The 24,602-nt window shown below is 39.5% G+C and overlaps 1 protein-coding gene and 1 pseudogene across 2 annotated transcripts in view; one reads left to right on the top strand and one right to left on the bottom strand.

Moving 5' to 3' along the window:
* The window catches only part of SHROOM4 (shroom family member 4), a 234,731-nt gene that overhangs the window by 50,995 nt on the left and 159,134 nt on the right, over nt 1–24,602 (bottom strand). The gene's annotated exons all lie outside the window — the stretch shown is intronic.
* Nucleotides 5,342–5,442, top strand: LOC111531436 (annotated as a pseudogene).

Here is a 24,602-nt window from a genome sequence, read left to right as displayed (position 1 = left end):
GACCTCTGGCGACTTACTCCCACTCTCTGGGCTTCTGTTTCCTCCCTGCAAAATAAAACATTGAATTCAATCGTCACAAATGACCCTTCCCGCTCTAGCATGCTATGATATAGTAGTCCTAGGCCCCAGGCTGAGGTTCCAAATGATGCCCTAAGTGATTAGCGTAGTAGCCAGAATCCAGAGCAGCCCTATGTGGATTTGTTGCACCCCTAAGCCCAGGCTCCAACACCAGGATTTAATTTATCTTGGGGAATTAGAGTCAGGGTTTTCCTTTCATTAACACTCCTAATTCCCTACTCCAGTTTCCCTTGGCCTCTGGCCTCAATTCCAGTAATTTCTGACTCCTGAGAGGGCTTATGCAAACTCCCTTAGGACATGAAGTATTCTAGGGCCTTTCCTCTCTGGGGAAATCATGCCTGGAGGCCCGTTCCCCTTTCTTCCCTCTGTATCTCACAGGAGAGTCTGGGTTGACTTTTATCAACTGTAATGGCCTCATTACAATGGGGAAAGTTTGGGAGCTTTGAGGAGCATATGGATCTGGCTTACAGTCTCAGCTCTACCACTCACTGGTTGTTTGGCCTTGGGCATGTCACAGAACCTTGGTTTCCTCATCTATAAAACATGACTGGCATGTGACAGGCACTCAATAAATGCTGTTTTTAATATTACCCGTATGCAAAATAATAATGAGCAAGGTACCAGTAGCAATAAGAAAACTGATTTCTTCAATCCAAATGAAGATTTCTCTTAAAGGACTAGTCTAAGAAGGCTCAAACGCCAAACCCAGTACGCTCTGGAACAGCACGTCTCAAATTGTAGTGGGCATAGTAATCACCTGGGGATCTTGTTAAAATGCAGATTTTGATTCAGCGAGGCCCAGGTTCTGACTTTCTAATAAGCTCCAGAGTGATCCTGATGCTCCTGGTGTGATAACCACACTTTCAGTGGCAATATACCAGGGCATAATCTGGTCCAAAAAATGCGTCAGGTTAAAATCTCTTCTCATTTCATTCCTCAGGCCTGGGTGTCCAGCCTCCCTTGCTCTTCTGGTCACCAAATGTCTTTCTCCTTTTGCTCAGTGACACAGCCCATGCAAACGCTTGCCTGAAGAAGTTTGCCAATCCCCACTTCCTAACAAAATAAAGAGCGACTGGTTTGTTATCAGTGTGACCCTACCAGTGGCCAGGTGAGGCTGAAGAAATTGTGACTAGAGGTGTAAGCATGTTCATGGGGCTGGCTGAGGTAGGGAGAAAGGGTGTGAAAATGAGAGTTGGGATGTCATCAGATGAGGAGTAGGCAAGTGGGCACAGACAGTGTATACTCAAGAAATCCTTCGTTGAGGGAAGATGAGAGAGAAACTTGAGAGGTTCAGCCAGTTCGGGATTTGGGGAAGAGCTTGGGAGATGTGGTGGAGGGAAAAGGGCATACTCTCCCATTTAGCAGAGCCGAGTTCCAGATAACATGATCAAGTATGACCTCCTATGCTCAGGGGATGGTAAAGATGACTGCTTCTTTTCCAAGTACTCAAGAGACGTGAACTTGGCATGGGGGCACAGGAAGGTGGGCACATGCAGCAGAAAAGCCAGAAGCTGACTCCCAGGAGAAGCCTTATAAAGGCTCTTGTGAGAGGTGAGGGGTGGAGGTGGACCAATTCTGAAAGGAGTCAGTCTCCAGCTGCCTTTGTCAGCTGTCATCCCATATCTTCCGATAGCACCATCTGTCTTTGAGCCTGGCTCCCAGCAGACCCTGAAGAGATACTTGGGAGAAGATGAGCAGAAAGAGAACCATGGCTCTGCTCTAACGTTAGGGGAAAAAGGAAAATGTGACCCCTGTTGCTTGTGGTTGTGCTCAACCTGAGGCCTGGACCATAGCAGAGTGTGGGTACTTTCCTCTTTTTAAAGTATTTGTATAAATAGAAGCACAAAATAACGTCCTTGATTAGCTCTGTTTATTTTCTGTGGCTCTTCCAGCCTCCCTCCAAACAGCACATTCCACCTGCCCCACACGAAGAAGCCCAAGCTCATTCTGGCAAGCTCAGCAGGAAGGGAAGCCCACAGACAAGCCGGGGGACAGAACAATGCATGGCTTGTTTATCTGACAGAAGAGGGGAAAAGCTGCCTGGTCGCCATGGAGGGACACAGAGCTCTGAAGGCCCACCCCCACCCACTGTTGGCTGGGGTCCTTGCAGCCTGGTAATCAGGAAACCCTTCCTTATTATAGACCCAACCAAGGGGGGAAGTGTGTGTGTGCGTGTGTGTGTGTGTGTGTGTGTGTGTGTGTGTGTGTGTGTGTGTGTAATTTGAAAGAGAACTTTCAGGACAATGGCTTTCTCATCAGTCTGGGAAAGCTATAATCTGGGTCATCTGAGAGATGAATACTTTCTGGAGAAGGGGTTTTTGGTACCCAGCTCTGCCTCACCGCCTCCCCTCCTCTCCCCCACTCCTTTGAATAGCCAGTTCAAGTTCTTCCATGTAAATCTGCTGGGTCCCCCTCCACACCCTCCACAGAATCCATCCCTGGCTAAAAAGAAACCCAGGGTAGGGAATAAGAAAAGGAGGGAATGTTCGAGTGGAAATAAAGACTCCCCACAAATGCTGTGGTGTGTGTCAGGGGTGCTCTTTGTCTTTCTGCATAGGGAGTGATAACTTCATCTGGCTAGGGCATTACATTTGACCCTCTGCTTCCATTTCTTCATTTTCACATTGAAATCTTTAAGACACAGGGGAACACCTCTTTTTCCAAAGAAGGTTGGCAAGAAGTAACCATACAGATGACTCGGGAAAGCTCTGCACATAGCAGCGGGTAGGAAAATGCTTAGTACTTTGGAAATGCAGTACTCAGGATTTTCTTTCAGAAAGGGTTGGAGAGAAATTTCTAGTCTTTATATATATAGTGTGATAAAACATACCAATCATAGACTTGTTTAGCTGACAGAAGAGGGAAAACGCTGGTTAATCTTGTTAATGATCCTAAAGGCAAAGAGGTGGATAGTGAATATTTCGAAGCTTCTAGAAGCAAGGGAAGCAAGTCCAGAATCTGAATAATGAAAAGAGGCTTTTTCCCTCTCCCTTCTATGTACAAAAGTTAAGGGTGCAACACCAGAGGGCTAAGGGAGACTTCAGAGGAGCACATAGGGAAAACGGCATCAAGTTCACAGTGCACCATCTGACTCAACAGACAGCCTTAAAGTTTTTGCCATGATGCCCAGTTTCCTAAACCAACACCCAAAGCGATAAAGAAGGTGGAGGATGTTTGTCCTCCAGCTCTGGTTTCTATCAGTAACATTTATAGCATCCCTTGGGAAAGAGGCTGCAGGAATAATACCAGTTTTCCTTTCTTCCTCCTTGAAGCCCATTATCTCTTTCAGTCCAAACTCACTGTTCAACCTACCACTTTTCAGAGGTCTGATGGAATCCATAAAGGTTTTCCCCAGAGTCAAGTCTCAAAGGCCTCAGAACTACTTCTGGCCACTCCCCAAGTCATCTCTACTACTAAAGACACGGAGCCCTAGGACAATAGCCAACAAGTTAGGACCCCAATAGAAACAAGAACACCCAGTCACTCTGCTTTGATACAACTTGACAACCAGGAGGAGCCAACACCCAGCAGGGCTAGAGCACAGTGAGCAAGGTGGACTGCAGTGGGAGATGATAATGGGGAGGTGCATAGGCCAGATCATGGAGTTTCCAAAGGCTGAAACAGTTTGAATTTTATTCTCAGTGAAATGGGAAATTGTTAGAGGTAGTTAAGCAGAAGACTAACATGACGTAAGTTTTTTAGAGGTTTGACTTGGCTGATGGATTTAGGGGGGTGGGTCAAGAGTAGAAGAGAGAACCATTTAAAGGGACTATTATAGGTAAGAGATAATGGTGGTTTGTTCTAGGAAAGTAGCAGTCGGGACAAGAACAAGAGATTTGATTAGAGGTATTTTGGAGAGGTAAGGCTGACAGTATTTGTGGATGGACTGAATATGGAGAATGAAGAAAAAAGAATGAGCTATGACACTCGAGTCACCTGGCATCTGTACCTTCTTAGCACAGTATTCCTTCCCATAACTGAGTCATTAGTGGCTCTAAAAAGAAAACTGGCAGTCTTCACTATTGTTTTGTCCAAGCATTTACAGAGCTCCTCTATCTACATTTAAGGTGTTTGGAGAGATACTAGGCAACATGCCACAATGAAAAAGAAATAATCCCTGTGCTCAAGGAATTTAGTGTGGTAGAGGATGGACAAAAAAATACCTAGAAAACCATTCAAAAGGATGGAATGTCAGAAGTATCAGAAAGGAAATGCTAAAAAATGAGAGTCAAAAGAAGGAGAGAGCACTGCTGCTTGAATCAAGAACAGCATCACAGAACCTCTGAGCTGATTTTGGAAGAGTCAATATGATCACCACTGAAGATGACTGGGAGAGAGGCCATGCCAGATTTGCATGAACAGAAGTGGGAAGCACAGGAATACCATGAAAGAAGAAAACACAGTTTTTATAGGGCACAGAGGAAGTGAAATTAGAATGATGCAAGAGCATGGTGGACCTTAAGAGTCAAGTTAGAGCCTTTACTTCACATAATCCAATAGGCAAGAGAGAGCCCTTGGAAGTTCCAGAGTAGGAGAGCAATATGGTACAAGCGGTATTATAGGAAAGTTATTATGGTAACCTTGTGTAGGACACATTATGTGGATAGATACTGGAAGCATAGAGAAGTGAGTAGGCTAACGGAATAAACACAATAAAAGGTAAAATCAGAGCAATGGCAGTGGGGATGGAGCAGAAAGGAAGAATGTGACAGAGAATCAATAGGGTTGGACTACTAATTGCATAAGCAGAGAGAACAGATGGCTGTGAAGCACGTAGAAGGCTGATATCACTAATCTAAATAGCAAAGTCACAGGCAAGAACAAGCTTCAGGAAACATGAGTTTGATTTCAGATATTAGTTTGTTATGCTAGCAAATTCTGTAGGTAGGTGTGCCCAGCGAGCAGCTTAATGTGTGGACTGCAGTGCTAGAAAGAGGTTAGAGCATGGTATGGACATGTGGTCACTATCCAGAGAGGCTGTTGCAGTGGATGCGACTGCCCATAGCTAATGTATGCAAAGGAAACGGGGGATGATAGATCTCTGCAGGTCTACAGTTCAGGGAGAAGAGGAAGAAGGGCTGGTAATAGAGACAAAACAATGAAATGCCATTTTCAATGATATTGGCAATACTTTTTAAATATAAGTGCTGACAAAGTTGTGGGGAAATAGATATACATTGTTGGGTGGGAATGGAAATAGGTACACACTTGCTAAAGGGAATTTTGGCATATGTTATCAGGAGACTTAAAATGTTCCTACTGTGCTTGCTTTGGCTGACATATACTAAAATTGCAATGATACAGAGATTAGAATGGTTCCTGCACAAGGATAATGTGCAAATTTGTGAAATGCTCCATATTTTTACTGCAATTAGTGGTAATGGTTTCACAACCTTGTGAATATACTAAAACCCACTGAATGACACACTTCAAGTAGTAAATTTTATGGTATGTGAATTATATTTAAGAAATTTCATATCCTTTGATCCAGTTTTTCCACTCCTAGGATTTTATTCTAAGAAAGCCATTAAAGATGTACACACTGATTTATGTATTTGAAGTGTCTTCCACTGCAGGGTTATTCATAATGGTAAAATTTGGAATATCCTAGCTGTCCCACATTTAGCAAGAGTTAGAACATACTGTGTATTTACATGGAGGAATAATAGTTTGTCACTAAAAACCACGTTTTTGAAGACTACTTAATGATCCTGAAAAAGGCTCACAATATAATGGTAAATTTAAAAATTGTATACAAACCTGAACATATTACAAGTCCAATTCAAGAAATACATATGCATATATATCCATATTCTTACACAGACATGCACATATTGAAAGGCTGGATATAAATGTACTAATATTGTACCAGTGGGTATTTATCTTTGTGTGGAGGAATTAAGGGTTATTTTTATTTTTCATACTTTTAAATCATGTCTAGATTTTATACACTACACATGTATTACCTTTTCAATAAAAAGAGGTTTCTTTTTTTGAGACAGAGTCTTGCTCTGTTGCCAGACTAAAGTGCAGTGGTGTGATCTTGGCTCACTGCAACCCCCGGCTCCCGGGTTCAAGAGATTCCCCTGCCTCAGCCTCCCGAGTAGGCGGGACTACAGGCACGCACCACCACGCCCAGCTAATTTTTTTTTTTTTTTTTTTTGTATTTTAGTAGAGACAGGGTTTCATCATGTTGGTCAGGATGATCTCCATCTCCTGACCTTATGATCCGCCCACCTTGATCTCCCAAAGTGCTGGGATTATAGGCGTGAGTCACCGCAACCGGTCATAAAAAGAGGTTTCTAAAGAAAAATGTCACCGTTCTACATGGACATATCATTTACCCAGGCAACTGTCTGATATAACTGTCTGACATATTCTTAAATTAGGAATCTGCAATTATACTTGTGATTCCACTTAACTATTTCAAAGACATAGATTTTTCCCTCAGGGAAATCAGCCTAAAGTCCACCAACCTAGCAAAATGCTTTTTTTCCACATAATTTTGCTGCTTGGCAGTGGATTCTTTTGTCTTACTACTTTATAAAAATTTCATCTGACAGCTTTTTACCCTTAATATTAGCACTGGGAGCTATTCTTTGCTGTGAGAGTAGACCAGGGCTGGGAGAACCAGGAGCAAGTTTGAGAGGAGGCCAGGCAAAGGAAAAGGGAAGTCCAGTCAAGGTCAGTATCAAGGCCATGCCCAGTGTGTTGGATAAAACAAACAAACAAACAAACAAACAAACAAAAACACTACTCAGGGTCTTTCTGGCTTTAGTTCTTTTCCAGTTGCCTGATAGACTTGGTGGGACACAGTTGGCTACAGAGGGAACAAAAGTACAAGAAAATTTAGTGGTGGTGCTGGAGGTGTGGCAGCAAGTACCATTTGTAAAGCCGTCTAACTGCTAATATTTTTATGCAACATTTACAGTTCATAAAGAACTTTCATATACACCACTCCATTTCACTATCATAACCTTACTAACTCCACCTCAGAAAAGAAGAAACTCAGGCTTAGGGAGGTGAAATAATCACATAAGGTTTGAACACAAGTTTTTTGCTTCCAAATTTCTATGTCCCCCCAACCCCCAAATAGTGGTTCTCTAAGTTGTACTATAGACCAGCATCAGCATCACCTGAGAACTTGTAGGAAAGAAAATTCTGGGGACCCATCCTCGACCTTTTGAATCAGAAACTCTGGAGGTGGGGCCCAGCAATCTGAGTTTTGTTTTGTTTTTATACTTTACGTTCTGGCCTACTTTTCCAGAACGTGCAGGTTTTTTACATAGGTATACACGTGTCATGGTGGTTTGCTGCACCCATCAACCCATCATCTACATTAGGTATTTCTCCTAATGCTATCCCTCCCTTAGCCCCCCACCCCTGACAGGCCCCAGTGTGTGATATTTCCCTCCCTGTGTCCATGTGTTCTCATTGTTCAACTCCCACTTATGAGTGAGAACATGTGGTGTTTGGTTTTCTGTTCCTGTGTTAGTTTGCCTAGAATGATGGTTTCCAGTTTCACCCATGTCCCTGAAAAGGACATGAACTCATCCGTTTTTATGGCTGCACAGTATTCCATGGTGTATATGTGCCACATTTTCTTTATCCAGTCTATCATTGATGGGCACTTGGGTTGGTTCCAAGTCTTTGCTATTGTGAATAGTGCTACGATAAACATATGTGTACATGTGTCTTTACAGTAGAATGATTTATAATCCTTTGGGTATATACCCCGTATTGGGATTGCTGGGTCAAATGGTATTTCTAGTTCTAGATCCTTGAGGAATCACCACACTGTCTTCCACAATGGTTGACCTAATTTACATTCCCAAAAACAGCATAAAAGTGTTCCTATTTCTCCAAATCCTTTCCAGCATCTGTTGTTTCCTGACTTTTTAATGATTGCCATTCTAACTTGCATGAGATGGTATCTCATTGTGGTTTTGATTTGCATTTCTCTAATGGCCAGTGATGATAAGCTTTTTTTCATGCTTGTTGGCCACATAAATATCTTCTTTTGAGAAGTGTCTGTTCATATCCTTCACTCACTTTTTAATGGGGTTGTTTTTTTTTCTTGTAAATTTGTTTAAATTCCTTGTAGATTCTGGGTATTAGCCCTTTGTCAGATGGATAGATTGCAAAAATTTTCTCCCATTCTGTAGGTTGCCTGTTCACACTGATGATAGTTTCTTTTGCTGTGCAGAAGCTCTTTAGTTTAATTAGATCCTGTTTGTCGATTTTGGCTTTTGTTTCCATTGCTTTTGGTGTTTTAGTCATGAAGTCTTTGTCCATGGCTATGTCCTGAATGGTATTGCCTAGGTTTTCTTCTAGGGTTTTTATGGTTTTAGGTCTTACATTTAAGTCTTTAATTCATCTTAATTTTTGTATAAGGTGTAAGGAAGGGGTCCAGTTTCAGTCTTCTGCATATGGCTAGCCAGTTTTCCCAACACTATTCATTAAATAGGGAATCCTTTCCCCATTGCTTGTTTTTGTCAGGTTTGTCAAAGATCTGATGGTTGTAGATGTGTGGCATTACTTCTGAGACCTTAGTTCTATTCCATTGGTCTATATATCTGTTTCGGTACCAGCATCATGCTGTTTTGGTTACTGTAGCCTCGTAATACAGTTTGAAGTCAGGTAGTATGATGCCTCCAGGTTTGTTCTTTTGGCTTAGGATTGTCTTGGCTATCTGGGCTCTTTTTTGGTTCCACATGAAATTTAAAGTACTTTTTTTCTAATTCTGTGAAGAAAGTCAATGATAACTTGATGGGGAAAGCAATCAATCTATAAATTACCTTAGGCTGTATGGCCATTTTCACAATATTGATTCTTCCTATCCATGAGCATGGAATGTTTTTCCATCTGCTTGTGTCCTCTCTTATTTCCTCGAGCGGTGTAGTTCTCCTTGAGGTCCTTCGCATCCCTTGTAAGTTGTATTCCTAGGTATTTTATTCTCTTTGTAGCAATTGTGAATGGGAGTTCACTCATGATTTTGCTCTGTTTGTCTATTATTAGTACATAGGAATGCTTGTGATTTTTGCACATTGATTTTGTATCCTGAGACTTTGCTGAAGTTGCTTATCAGCTTACAGAGATTTTGGGCTGAGATGATGGGGTTTCCTAAATATACAATCATGTCATCAGCAAACAGAGACAATTTGACTTCCTCTCTTTCTATTTGAATACCCTTTATTTATTTCTCTTGCCTGATTGCCCTGGCCAGAACTTCCAATACTATGTCAAATAGGAGGGGTGAGAGAGGCCATCCTTGTCTTGTGCCGGTTTTCAAAGGGAATGTTTCCAGCTTTTGTCCATTCAGTATGATGTTGGCTGTGGGTCTGTCATAAACAGCTCTTATTATTTTGAGATACGTTTCATCAATACCTAGTTTATTGAGTTTTTAACATGAAGGGGTGTTGAGTTTTATCGAAGGCCTTTTCTGCATCTATTGAGATAATCATGTGTTTTTTGTCATTGGTTCTGTTTATGTGACGGATTATATTTATTGATTTACGTATGCTGAGTCAGCCTTGCATCCCAGGGATGAAGCCGACTTGATCGTGTTGGATCCTCTAGATGATTCTAATGCACGCTCATAAGTTTGAGAACCATTACTATACCATACGTTTTAAAACAGATTTTCAAGTGACTTCTTCTAAATACTGGCTGCTGCTATTTTGGCTCTTGTGGGGTGCTGCTTTCCAAGGTAGGCTGGAAACCTACCTTTAGCTGTCAGTGCTATGTGTATAATAGAGGGCAGCTGCTTAAAAAGCATGTAGGTTCCAGGGACAGGAATGTTCTTCTTTAGGGTGAGGAAGCTCCCAGGACCAAGAGGGCAATTCTTGAATCACAGCTGCCTTTGTCAGGGGGAGATAAGTGCTGGTGAGCAGTTGCCATATATGTACTTCCCTGGTAAGGCCTCTTTTCATTAAGGCTTTTGTATGGTTCCACAATGTTTCACATAAGCCCTTGGGAAATCTCTCTTTCTGAGGTATTTATATTCACAAACCTCGAGTTCATCAAGCTGTTCACTTCATTTTCTATACCTTTATTAAGGTTTAGTTGACAAATAAAATTGTACATATTTATAATACACATTTTTTCATATATGTAAACATTGTGAAATGATGAAATAAAGCTGATTTACATATCCATAGCCTCACATACTTATCATTTTTTGTGGTGAGAACACTTAAGATCTACTCTCTTAGCAATTTAAGTATACAATACATTATTATTAACTACAGTCACTATTCTGTATATTAGATTTCCAGAACGTACTCCTCTTGTTCAACTGAAGCTTTGTACCCTTTGATCAACAGCTCATTTCCTGCCCCACCCCTCCATCCCTGGTGACCACCATTCTACTCTCTGCTTCTATGAGTTTGACGTTTTATTATTATCATTATTATTTTTAATATAATTTCAACTTCTATGTTAGATTCAGGGGGTGCATGTGCAGGTTTGTTACATGGGTATATTGTGTGATTCTAAAGTTTGCGGTATGAATGATCCTATCACCTGGGTACTAACCACAGTACCCAATAGCTTTCCAGTCCTTGTCCCCCTCTGTCCTTCCCTCCCCTATCTAGTAGGCCCCAGTGTCCATTGTTGCCATCTTTATGTCCATGAGTACCCATTGTTCTTACTTATAAGTGGGAGTTAAACATGTGGTATTTGGCTTTCTGTTCCTGCATTAATTTGCTTAGGATAATGACCTCCAGCTATATCTATGTTGCTGTAAAGGACATTATTTCGTTCTTTTTTATGGCTGCATAGTATTCCATGGTGTATATATACCACATTTTATTTACCCAGTTCACCATTGATGGGCACCTAGGTTGATTCCATGTCTTTGCTATTGTGAATAGTGCCGCAATGAACAAACAAGTGCAGGTGTCTTTTTTGGTAGAACTATTTATTTTCTTTTGTATATATACCAAGTAATGGGATTGCTGGGTCAGAGTTCAGCTTTTTTACATTTCACATATGAGATCATGTGGTATTTGTCTTTCCATGCCTGCTTTATTTCCTTAGCATAATGCCCTCCAGTATCATACACATACATGTTGTACAAATGCAGGATTTCCTTCTTTTTTATGGCTGAATAGTATTTCATTGTATATATGTATGTGAGTATGTATATATTTATTTCACACACACACACACATATATATATACACACATATATATAACATTTTCTTTATTCAGTCATTTGTTGTTGGACACTTAGATTTATTCCATATCTTGGTTATTGTGAATAGTACTGTAATAAACATGGGAGTGCAAATGTCTCTTTAACATACTGATTTCATTTGCTTTAGATATATACCCAGAAGTGGGACTGCTGGATTATATTATAGTTCTATTTTTAGCTTTTTGAGAAACCCTCATACTGTTTTCCATAATGGCTATACTCATTTACATTTCTACCAATAGTGTATAAGGGTTCCTTTTTCTTCACACCCTCACCAACAGTTGTCTTTTTGATAATAGACAGTCTAACAGATGTGAGGTGATATGTCATTGTGGTTTTGATTTGCATTTCACTGATGATTAGTGATGTTGAACATTTTTTAAATATCCCTGTTGACCATTTACATATCTTCTTTTGAGCAATGTCTCTTTAGAACTTTGGCCCATTTTTTAATCAAGTTATTTGTTTTCTTACTATTGACTTGTTTGGTTTCCTTATATGTTTTGGATATTCCTTATCAAATATGATTTGCAAATATTTACTCCAATCCTGTAGGTTGTCTCTTTACTCTGTGGATTGTTTCTTTGGCTGTACAGAAGCTTTTTAATTTGATGCAATCCAACCTATTTTTGCTTTTGTTGCCTGTGCTTTTAGGGCCATAGCCAAAAACCTTTGCCAAAGCCAAATGTCAAAAAGTTTTTCCATATGTTTTCTTGTAGTAGTTTTAGAGTTTAAGGTCTTATGTTTAAGTCTTTAATCAATTTTGAACTGGTTTTTATATACGGTGTAGGATAAGAGTCCAATTTCTTTTTTTTCTTTTTTTTTTTTTTTTTTTTTTTTTTTTTTTTTTTTTTTGAGACGGAGTCTTGCTCTGTCGCCCAGGCCAGAGTGCAGTGGCCGGATCTCAGCTCACCGCAACCTCTGCCTCCTGGGTTCACGCCATTCTCCTGCCTCAGCCTCCCGAGTGGCTGGGACCACAGGCGCCCACCACCTCGCCCGGCTAATTTTTTGTATTTTTAGTAGAGACGGGGTTTCACCGTGTTAGCCAGGAGGGTCTCGATCTCCTGACCTCGTGATCCGCCCGTCTCGGCCTCCCAAAGTGCTGGGATTACAGGCTTGAGCCACCGCGCCCGGCAAGAGTCCAATTTCATTCTACATGTGAATATCCAGTTTTCACAACACCATTTATTGAAGAGACTGTGCTTTCCTCATTATGCGTTCTTGACACTTTTGTTAAAGATCAGTTTGCTGTAAATGTGTGGATTCATTTTTGGGCTCTCTCTTCTGTTCCATTGAACTCTATTTCTGTTTTTATGCCAGTACCATACTGCTTTGATTACTATAGTTTTATAGTATATTTGTGACCAGGTAGTATGATGCCTCCAGCTTTTTTTTTTTTCCTCAAGATTTCATTAGCTATTTGGGGTCTTTTGTGGTTCCTTACAAATTTTAGAATTTTTTATTCCTGTGAAAAAATGTAGTTGGAATTTTGATAGAGATTGCATTCAATCTGTAGATTGTTTTTGGCAGTATGGACATTTTAATGATAGTAATTCTTCCAACCCATGAACATGGAATATCTTATTTTTATTTATTTATGTCTTATTTATTGTGTCCTCTTTAATTTATTTCATCAATATTTTACAGTTTTAGTATACAGATTTTTATCTCATTGATTACATTTATTCCTAAGTATTTTAGATTTATTTTGATGCTATTGTAAATGGGATAGTTTTTAAAATTTCTTTCTAAGTTTTTTGTTGGTGTATAGAAATGTTATTGATTTTTACAGGGTAATTTTGTATCCTGCAACTTTACTGAATTCTTTTATTATTTCTAAGAGCCTTTTGGTGAAGTTCTAGGGTTTTCTGTATAAGATCATGTCACCTACAAATAAAAACAGTTTAACTTCTTCCTTTTCAATTGATATGGCTTTTATTTCTTTTTCTTGCCTAATTGCTCTGGTAGGGCTTTCAGTACTATGTTGAGTAGAAGTGGGGAAAATGGGCACCCTTGTCTTGTTCCTATTTTTAAGGAAAAGCTTTCAGTGTTCCACCATGGAATATAATGTTAGCTGTGGGCTTCTCATATATAGCTTTATTGTGTTGAGGCACATTCCTTCTACACCTAATTTTTGAACAGTTTTTTTTTTTTTTAACATGAAAGCATGTTGCACTTTGTGAAATTCTTTTTTTGTATCTATTGAGATGATCATATGACTTTTATCCTTCTGCTAATGTGGTATATCACATTTATTGATTTGTGTATGTTGAACTATCTTTGCAGTAAGGAAATGAGGAAATTCAGTGGGGAGTGGGTTGGGAAAGTGGGGGTAGGTGAATTTATGTTCCTGAGAAGGAAAATAATATAGCATTATGGTATGTTTACAATGCTCTCCTGAAGTGTAGAGGACTCATTTTTCATTGTATATGCCTTCTGCAAGTATTGCTTTGAAGAAAAAAAAAAAAAAAAAGAAACACTTAAAAATTAACTTTTACAAACCAAACTAATTCTTTTTTGCTATGGCTTAAATATGAATGTCTTTTCAGCATTCATATTGGGACAAGTTGATGGCATTAAGAGATAAGGCCCTTGGGAGGGGATTAGGCATTGAGGGCTCTGCCCTCAGGGATAGTATTAGTGCCCTTATAAAAGGGTTTGAGGAAGAGTTTGCCTCTTTTGCCCTTCTACTTCTTCTGCTATGTGAGGACACAGAATTTCCCCCCTTTGCTCTCCCTCTATGTGAGGACACAGCAACAAGGCACCACCTTTGAAGCAGAGAATAGCCCTCACTGGATATTGAATCTGCTGGTGCCTTGGTCTTGATTTCCCAGCCTCTAGAACTGTGAGAAACAAATTTCTGTTCTTTACAAATTACCCACTCTAAGATATTTTGTTGTACTAGCATAAATGAACTAAGATACCTTCCCACTCTTCTGCTGGTGCTGGTGACAGCCTGAATCATTTACTAAGGTGATAAATCTGGTAGACACTCTGGACTCCCTCCTCTTATTTACCCCTCACACATCTGTCTAATCAGGCACCAAGACTTATTGATTCTACCTCCTACACTAGATAATTCTCAAATCTGCCCCTCCACTCTATCCCTGAATCACTTTAACTATAGCATTCATTTTCTAACTGGTTGACCTGCCTCTTTTCTCCCTGCAAAATGCAAATGAATACATCTTTTCAAATTGCAAATCTGGTCTTGCCACTCTCAGGCTTAAAATTCTTCACTGGCTTCCTAGTACTTATGGGAAAAGTCCAAATTCATTAGCATGGCAGCCTAGACCTTCCTTGTTCTTAACCACTATTCTAACCTCCCTCCTCTACAGGTACAGGTAGAGGGATAGGAAGGGAACATGATGGAACCGGAAATTGACAATAAAAGGGAAAGCCTCCCAGAAATCCTTTGTAACCAAGAAGAGTGCTGAGGGCCAGGAGAGAACTTAGGACAAAGAAAAACCATGAATTAGCCATGGGGGAGATCTGGAGGAGCAGTCTGCAGGATACTGCATCCATGTTGGGGAGCAGAGGAGTCTATAAGGAATGTGAATGCACAGCACTCAGGCAGGAGTGCTTTGATGCTGGGGACGTTTCCTGTGGAACACTGAAGGATCATGAAACCTTAGGTATTCTGACACAATACATAATGTCTACTAATAGTTTGCATCCAGGGGGAAATCCAAATTGAGATCTGGTTGTCAAGGAAGGGTATAAATTGACCCAGATGAAAGGTACTTCTAGAGAAGGAATATTGATAGCATATTAAAATCATGGAAATGAAAGGGGAACAATGGTGTCTTGAGGGTAGGATATATGAGGAGGAGAAGTGGTGAACAGTAAGGCCAGAGAGGCAAACTGGGCCAGAACATGGAGAATGGTAAAACCAGATTCACATTTTGGAAAGTTGTGTCCACTGGCATTTTGTGGGGAGACAAGATGCAGGTGGATCAGATAGGAAATGAGCACTATACTCCAAGTGATGTATAATTCAGGGATAGAGTAGAGGGGCAAGTTTGAGAAATGTCTGGTCTAGAGGTAAAATCAGTTAGTCTTGGTAGCTGAGACAGATGTGAGGGATAAATAAGAGGGAGTATAGAGTGTCTATCAGATTTTTCACTCTAGTTTGTGATTCAGCCTGTCACTAGCATCAGCAGAAGAGTAGGGAGGAGAATTAGTTCAGTTTTAGAAAAACTGCAGATTTTTAAGTATTTTTAAATTATTTAAAGCAATACTTGAAGAAGGCAAACCATTCAAATAGTACAAAGGCATATACAGTGAAAAAGGAGTGCCCCATACTCCAAGGGAAACCACTTTTAACAGTTTGTTTATCCCTGAGCAGCAATATGGCAGAGTGTGAAGAACATTAAGCTCTAGAATAAAACTGTCTGGATTTGAGTCTACCATTTCCAGCTGTATGTCCTTGGGCTAGTTATTTAACCTCTCTGCCTCACTTACATTATCTCTAAAATGGGAATTATAATAGTGGGACACAGAAAAGGCAAATTAAAATACTGCTTGGAATCTTGCCGTTGGTGCTTAACAATATATATTGGAGATAATTCCGTATCCACATATACTTTTCTTAAATAAATTTTAAATAACTGAATAGTATTTTACCAAGTGATTATTTTTATAGTTTATTTAGCCTTTACTCAAGTAATGAACATGAAGCTGTTTTTGCTAATACAAATAATGTTGTGATTAATATCTTTTTACATGTCTTCACACACATACATGATTATATATTTTATAGAAAGTCCTACAAGTGGAACTATGGGTCAAAAAGTACATAAATGTTTAATTGTGATAAAATATACTAAGATCCAAAGAGGTTATGCTAATTCACACTTCCAACAATGTATTAGAGCAGTGCTTTACAAACTTTCATATGCCTACAAGTCACCTGGGATCTGATTAAAAGGCAGATTCTGATTTAGTAGATCTGAGATGGAGCTGAATTTCTAAAAAGTTCTCAGTTGATGCAGATGCTGCTGATCCAAGGACCACACTTTGAGTAGCAAGGTATAAGAGCACACGTATTTCTCCACATGCTTGCCCCCCCCCAAAAAATGTATATTAAACGCTCTGATTTTTCCAATTCTGATAGGTGAAAGTTATGTCTCATTGCGTAAATTAATCTATACTGCTTTAATTGTAAGTGTTGAGTGTCTCTCTCTCTCTCTCTCTCCTCTCTCTTTCCATCTCTCCCTCTCTTTCCCTGAGTTAGGGTCTTGCACTGTTGCCCAGGCTGGAGTGCAAGGGTGTGATCACGGCTCACTGCAACCTTAAACTCTGGCTCAAGTGATGCTCTCTCCTCAGCCTTCTCTGAGTAGCTGGGACTATAGGGCGTGCACCACCATGCCTGGCTAATTTTTAGACTTTTTGTCAAGACAGGGTCTCACTATGTTTCTCAGGCTTGTCTTGAACTCCTGGCCACAAGCAATCCTCCTGCCTTGGCTACCCCAAATGCTGGGATTACAGGCATGAGACACTGTGCCAACATAGTATCTTTTCATTTGTTTTTATAAGCCCACTTTCTTTTGGTCTGAACTGCCTGTTCAGGTTCTTTTTTCCTTTTTGAATGGTTTGTTGGCATTTTCCCATTATTCTCAAGAGCTCTTTATATATTATATATTAAGGGAGCCAGCCTCTTGCCATATCAGATGCAAAACCTTTTCCCCAGTTTTTTTCTTTGGATTTTATTTTTGTATTTTTCTGGTGCTTTAAATTTTAACTTTTGTGTTGTCAGATTTAACAGTTTTCTCTTTTATGGCTTCCAGGTTTGGGTTTTTTTTTTTTTTTTTTTTTTGGTTGTTTTTTGTTTTTGTTTGAGACAGGGTCTCATTCTATCGCCCAGGCTGCAGTGCAATGGTGCGATCTCCACTCACTGCCAACTCTACCTCCCGGATTCAAGTGATTCTCATGCCTCAATCTCCCGAGTAGCTGGGATTATAGGCATGCACCACCACACCTGGCTAATTTTTGTATTTTTTGTAGGGACGGGGTTTTGCCATGTTGCCCAGGCTGGTCTCAAACTCTTGAGCTCAGGTAATCTGCCCACCTTGGCCTCCCAAAGTGCTGGGAATACAGGCATGAGCCACTGCACCTGGCCGGCTCCCAGGTTTTGTGTTTTGCTTAGAAAGACTTTTGATATTTAAAGATAAAATAATATACTAAAAGTTATATACTAAAAAATGTCTTTGAATCATTATGGTTAGACTTCATTAGGGTTTACTGATCAGTCTATTCATGTGCTAGTGCCAAAGTGTTTTAATTACTGTAATTTTATAATATGCTTTAACAGGACTAGCCGCTTTGTCTTTCATTCCTCTTTTATTCAGACCTTTCTTGACTAATCTTACATATGTACTTCAGAATCAGTTTGGGCATGTTGGATTGTAGTGTGTCTGGAGGACAACTCTGTGTATAGAACTCTAACATGCAGTTGAAAATGATCATCTGGAATCTGGGCATGTGGTCTTCCCTAGATATAGAAATCTGGGAGTCATCAGTGGTACCTGAAGCCCCTCGATAAAAGTTCATAGAATAAGAAAATGAGGCTGAGATAGAACTCTAGGTTACTGGTTCTCAAAATTCAGTTCCCACACCAGCAGCATCAGCATTATCTGAGAACTTCTTGAACTCCTACGAGATCAGAAACTCTGGAGAGAGGGGAGGAGCAGTATGTTCTTCATATAAACTCTCCAGGGGAATTTAATGTACATTCAAGTTTGAGAATTACTGTTCTAGGGTATATCTATGCATAAAAGACAAATTAAGGAAAAGGAACTCAAGATAACTAGCAGTAGGAAAACAAGGAAAAAGAAGTGTTATGCACTGGGCGTGGTGGCTCACTCCTGTAATCCCAGCACTTTGGGAGGCCAAAGCAGGCGGATCATGAGGTCAAGAGTTCGAGACCAGCCTGGCCAACATAGTGAAAACCCGTCTCTACTAAAAACACAAAAAAATTAGCCAGGTGTGGTGGGGTGCACCTGTAATCCCAGCTACTCGGGAGGCTGACGCAGGAGAATCACGTGAACCTGGGAGGCAGAGGTTGCAGTGAGTGGAGATTGCGCCATTGCACTCCAGCCTGGGTGACAATGTGAGACTCCATCTCAAAAAAAAAAAAAAAAAAAAGTGTTATCATAATAAAAGAATACAAATTTCTAGAAAGAAGTGCTCAACAGTGCCCAAAGCTGCAATGATGAAGCAAAATAATATTTATTAAGCAACTACTATTTCCAAAGGGCTTATGTATATCAGCTCATTTACTCATGTAATAAAGTAAATATCATTATCCCCATTTTAGAGATAAGAAAACTATGATTAAGTAACTTACCAAAGGTCATCTAGCTTATATGTGATTTGATACCAGTTCTACCATATAATAATGGCTTAAAAACTTACTGAAAAATTGCTCATTAGAAAAGGAGAAGAAACTATGCTCCTTGATTTTTTTTCAATCTGGAAGACATTGATTCACCTTGGAACCATACAGAGGAGAGTGGCATAGTAGTGGTAGGAGTAGAAGGCAGACTGCAGTGAGGAAATGGGAGGTGAGAAAATAGAGCCAATGTCTACGATGTTTGGCTGTGAAGGAAAAGAAATTGGTAGTTGGATGAGGATAAAAGTTAAGGGCAGATTATGTTTTTAGGATGAAGAGACCATCTGCAAATATTTATGTAGAATTTTGATTAATTTAGATTAGAAATTTCATTCTAAGGCTCCAGAACAATCTCTAGTACCAACCTCTCACTTAAATACCACACCAGTTCTACCTACTCCCTACAACTGCCCATTGGCTGTCTATATTTTCTATCACCTCAAACTGAAAACAACAAAAAACAAACAAAAATTGATACCAAGCCTAGCTCTTTCTATTTTTGTTTTGTTTGTTCATTTTAAATCCTTAAAGGTCTGACTGGCTCCAACCTGATAATCACTGTGTACTCCTCCTCTTCTTCAGCCTTTATACTGAATTAGTCACCAAGTGCTGGCTTTGAAATATCTTCCCCTATTAACTTGCCCTGTCTATTCCTACTGTCACTGCTCCCTGTACTACATAAGCAATCGTGTAGTGTGAGCTCCTTACATCCAATCCAACCCACACCAATTTTCCACAAACACCAATCTCATACTTATTCAACTGCTTGCAATCCTGCAATGGTTCCCCATTGCCTACTAAGTAAAAACCTTGCTTTTTCTGGGCCTTCTATAGATTGTTCACATTTATCTCTCACTGAGCCCCCATATAAATCTTAAGTTAGATGGACCTCCTTTATGTTTCCCAAAACTACATTTCTTTTCATCCCTTTTTTATGCATTCCTATAAACTATTTAGGAATTAAGCCAAGCTCCCCCTCTTGTTTGCAAATACAGTGTTATGTTTTCTGCCTCTAATCTTCAAAATCACTTGCTGCTGGCATCACTCATTTTAATAATCACGTACTTCCTTGCTCAGGCATTTTGCCTATGTATGTCTTATCTCTCTCAACTAGAGTATAGGGTTAGAGCATACTCCTATGATCACCACCACATTGCTTAACATACATGCTCAGCACTCAAAAATATTTGTTAAATCAATGAAATTGTATCATGGGACCTTGCCATTTGAAGAGATCATTGGTGAATTAATTTTGGAAAATGCCTTTTTAAAAAACTCTCAAATGCCATATTAACAACAACAATACACATTCACTGAATATGTAGCCAGTATCAGGTACTTTCTCTTGAAGTACCTATTTAATGCTTACCAGATCCCTGTCAGGTGAAAGTTATTACTTTGAATTACCATCAAGACAAGACTATGAGATGTTTAAAGACTTGCCCAGTATTTCCACTACTTCTACAGAGTACGCATAGCCTGCATTCAAAAACCCCAAGTCCATTGTTCTATTCTCCACAACACACAGACTTTTTTTTCTTTCATTTTTATTTTTTAAACAGGGCCACATTGTTCTTACTTGAATTAAAAAGATTATTTTTCTGTACTTTCGATATGAAAATTCTAATTAAGAAAATAGGTAAATAATGAGTGTATTTTTATCTCGAGTTTAGTGTCTAATTACAGTTTCTGTGACTAATGAGATAAAGTACCTTTATGTCCCCAAAGTAAACTTGTACCATAATGCAAAGGGAGATGAGATGCAGCTGGGTGCTGTATTAACATTCATAATTATGCATCATATGTTCCAAAAATGAATTGTTGTTTGACAGCAAGGGAAATGACAATAGTAAGATTATAGCAAAAGCACATAAGGTTAATCAATATATAATCGACTCTCAAATATGCACATTTTGGATGTTTTCTTTTATTAGTGTTTATGATTTACTATTTAGAAACACTGTAAATTAATCTACTAGAATATATTTCTCTATTAAAGATGCCTGAATTGAAAACATGCACATATAAAGTGAATACATTTTTAATGACACATAGTAGATATATTACTTAAGGGAGAGTTTGCTCCACAAACACAATAACCTACACATAATGAGGTGTTCTCCAGCAATACTTGGTCTAAAACACACACACACCACACCATACACACCGCACACACACAAATACACATACACACACTTTGGGGACAATTTAAACCTATTGGGAGAAAAAGACTAGATTAAAAACTCACTTTTCAGTATCTTCTAATGCATACATTATTAAACATAGCACACCCCAAAGAAACAGGAGTAATGGAGAATACAAATGACAACATTTTCCCACTGACTGAGATCTAGCTTCAAATCAGAAAAGAGGATGCCTTCACCCAACAGATGGCTACTAACGTCTTAACATAAGGAGCCAAAAATCATCACTTCAGTTGCAAGCAGACCCACACCTAGAATCTTAACCCTCATCCAATCTAAAAGCTAATTAACTCAGTTTATTCTTCTGTGAAGACTGGTGAACATCTCAGGTCGAGGCAAAGTTAAAGCCTGGGTAACTGAGAAATCCTCAATTATCCTCTCAGACCAATTTACAATTTTTCTCTGGGCTCTACTGGGGCGTCAAGGTTACTACTGAGGATAACATAGGGAGAGGCAAAGGAGAAAGCATGCACAGCTTGATTTTTAAACTCATACAAGGATTTCTGAAGAACCCAGTTAAAATATTTCATTTAAAGCCTCTGAAAATATCACTGAGACAGAGGTAGGTAGGTACATCAGTAGGAACCAACTGAGGTGCTACAGAGAGCAAAGTAGATATGAAGTCAGATAGATCTGGCTGTGAGAAAGTGGACATGTCAGTTACTTCATTTCTTCGTACCTCAGTCTCCTTATCTGTAATGTGGGGATATATTTATCCCTACACCTCATAAGAGAGCTGTGCCAATTAAATGACATGATGCATTTGTTAGATGCTAGCACTGTATTTCGCCCACCATATGTGCTGGGATAGAGGGACAGAACTAACATTTACAGAGTGTCTATTAAATCTGAAAGTAATCATAGTTCTGGCCAAGCCTCTAAGTTAGGTGGGAAGGCACCATGGAAGAACTCTTCATTCTGGATTGAAATCCCTCAGGAGAATTTTGTTTATCTTTTCCTGGTCTTAACATTTTCAGACCAACTGTTGGGCCAAGGACCGATACAGCACTATCACAGTGAGCTGTAGAATTATGATACTCCTAATGAATGGAATTCTCCAAAACTCAGCCCCATTTATATAGGGAAAACAGATGGGATCTGGATTTGAGTTTCAGCTCTGACACTTATTAGCTTCATGGTCTTAGACAACTGACGTGTCCATTTGAGCCTTGGTTTGCTATCACTATTATATTCCATGATGGCATGAGGTCTCAGGCCAAGCAAGCTACTCAGATCCTGGGATATAACATACAGGCAATACAGAGCTACTTTCCCAGTCTAGCTCTGACAAACCAATGGTCATTGCAAGCTTTTACCCTGATGAGTTATGGGGAGAGGAGAAGAAATTATTTTTATGGTGATAATTTACTGTGGCATGAAAGGGGCCTCTAGCAATTCTTCTTGCTCTAGGAAATTCATCATAATAGTGATTCTGAATCACATATAATAGACCAGCCATACTCTCCATCACTTCATGAGCGACCTCTCCTACTCATCCTTAAACTTTCCCTTTACTCAACTCCAAGCCTTTCTCAGGAAATAGAAAGTAGAAAAGAATCATACACAGGTACACATACTGAGAGAGAGAGAGAGAGAGAGGAGGTGGGGAGGCAGGAATATAACAAGAGAAACATTTCTTAATCTCATACAAAATGCATACACCAAAACAAGTTTTTAATTTTTGTTCAAAATATTCCATTCTTTTGGAAGGGCCACGGGTGCTTTAAGAAACATCTTTCTGAAGTGCAAAGAGGGAAAACCTCAGGTAAGTAACCTTCAATGTGTGTAAATTTAAATCATGCCTTTTTTTATGACTGAGAGAAGGGCAGGTGATGTTCTACTCTTTCCCCTAAAGGAAAAGAAAACTACCATGTATAACTTCTCAAAGACTATTCAAAGGCATTCATTAACTTTATACTTAACAAAATTGAGGGATATTCTACACCTTCATCACAGAAAAAAGGAAGACTATATTTCTGCATTAGGAGCCAGAGACAATCATTTTTAGCTGAACAAGGGTGCCAGAACAGCCAACCCATGCTTTCCCTTTGATTAGCTGGAAAGCAATCAATGCACTCTTGTTAGATTGGAGCTTTCACTCAAAATAGAAACTGGCCTGATGTCCAAAAAGTCGGCAGTTCAGAGACTAATCCCCAGAAGGGATCTTGACATTTGCGTTAAGACCCAGAGTTGGCATGCTCATCAGAACCCAAGTTTAAGACAGGCTTGAAGAAGTTGTTAATAGACTGGTGAGGCATATTCAACATCTTCAAAATTCACACGTTTATTTCATCAGCTGAAACAAACAGCTTAGGTACTTAAGGTTTGCTTCATTTAGCTGTTTTAATAAAGATATTGGGTTTTAAATAAACATATTTATTTAACTTAAAAATTTATTAAAGATACGGGGAGGTAATACTTATAAATCTTAGGATTGGAGGCAAAAACACTATTTATTGAGACTTCTGCTTCTGGGTAAATGGAGATGAACTTTCTCCCATTCCTTTCACTAATATAACTAGAACCCTTGGACATTATGTATAAAACAAACATAAGACGACTCTCGGCTGACTGCCTCTGATACCATTCATTAGGAGAAAATATTTGCAAAACATATTTCTGACAAAGGACTAGTATCTAGAATATGAAAAGAAATTTTAAAACTTAGGAGTAAAAAAACAATGCAGTTAGAAGGGTCTTAATGTAATGAAAATGATTTATATTACATTAAGAAGGCAAACCACTTTTACACTGTTGGTGGGATTGTAAACTAGTTCAACCATTATGGAAAACAGTATGGCGATTCCTCAAGGATCTAGAACTAGATGTACCATATGACCCAGCCATCCCACTACTGGGTATATACCCAAAGGATTATAAATCATGCTACTACAAAGACACATGCACACATATGTTTATTGCGGCACTATTCACAATAGCAAAGACTTGGAATCAACCCAAATGTCCATCAGTGACAGACTGGATTAAGAAAATGTGGCACATATACACCATGGAATACTATGCAGCCATAAAAAAGGATGAGTTTGCGTCCTTTGTAGGGACATGGATGCAGCTGGAAACCATCATTCTTAGCAAACTATCACAAGAAGAGAAAACCAAACACCGCATGTTCTCACTCATAGGTGGGAACTGAACAATGAGCTCACTTGGACTCAGGAAGGGGAACATCACACACTGGGGCCTATCATGGGGAGGGGGGAGGGGGGAGGGATTGCATTGGGGAGTTATACCTGATATAAATGATGAATTGATGGGTGCTGACGAGTTGATGGGTGCAGCACACCAACATGGCACATGTATACATATGTAACAAACCTGCACGTTATGCACATGTACCCTAGAACTTAAAGTAAAAAAAAAAAAAAAAAAGAAAAAAAAAAAAAAAAAAGAAGGCAAACCAGTGAGGGACCTTGAGTTCCAAGGAATGACACAGTGATAAGGTCCCTGGCTTTTCTTTTTACCTTCTATAGCCCAGATTAGGAGCTGAGAAGCAACAACTTGGAAATACTTGGGGGCACAGATCAAATAAGCCCCAGAAAGAGCCTGCTCTCACTATCCAGAGGACTGGGAGAGGGGTAGACAACAAGACATAAAACTTTTAGATAATAACTGCTCTACTCCCTCCAAACAGCACAGGAAAACTGTGGCCCCAGCACCCCTCATGCCAACGAAGGCTGAGTGGGGAACCTAGACTTCCACTCTGACT

The sequence above is a fragment of the Piliocolobus tephrosceles genome, chromosome 12 (genome assembly GCF_002776525.5).
Source record: "Piliocolobus tephrosceles isolate RC106 chromosome 12, ASM277652v3, whole genome shotgun sequence".
NCBI classification, from domain to species: Eukaryota; Metazoa; Chordata; class Mammalia; order Primates; family Cercopithecidae; genus Piliocolobus; species Piliocolobus tephrosceles.
Note: the sequence above shows the minus strand (reverse complement) of the source record. Positions and strands in the feature narration are given on the sequence as shown.